Raw genomic sequence first — 225 nt, forward strand, 5'->3', positions numbered from 1 at the left:
AAACACTGAGGAACAAAGGCAAATCATTACTAGTACAATTGTTATAAAGAAATGTTTTATTTATAGTACACTCTAATATATAACAATATATTATATAAAACATAAATCGGATAAGGAATCTGTTATAATCACGAATGGTACCAGCGCTTTCGAAACACTTCTCGAGGAATTGTTTCAATTGCGCCACAACAAGGAAGCGATGTGCAAGTGCTGCGATAAGCACCA

This window comes from Odontomachus brunneus, unplaced genomic scaffold (genome assembly GCF_010583005.1).
Source record: "Odontomachus brunneus isolate Ranch 3 - 2012 unplaced genomic scaffold, Obru_v1 Obru_scaffold_063, whole genome shotgun sequence".
Taxonomy (NCBI): Eukaryota; Metazoa; Arthropoda; class Insecta; order Hymenoptera; family Formicidae; genus Odontomachus; species Odontomachus brunneus.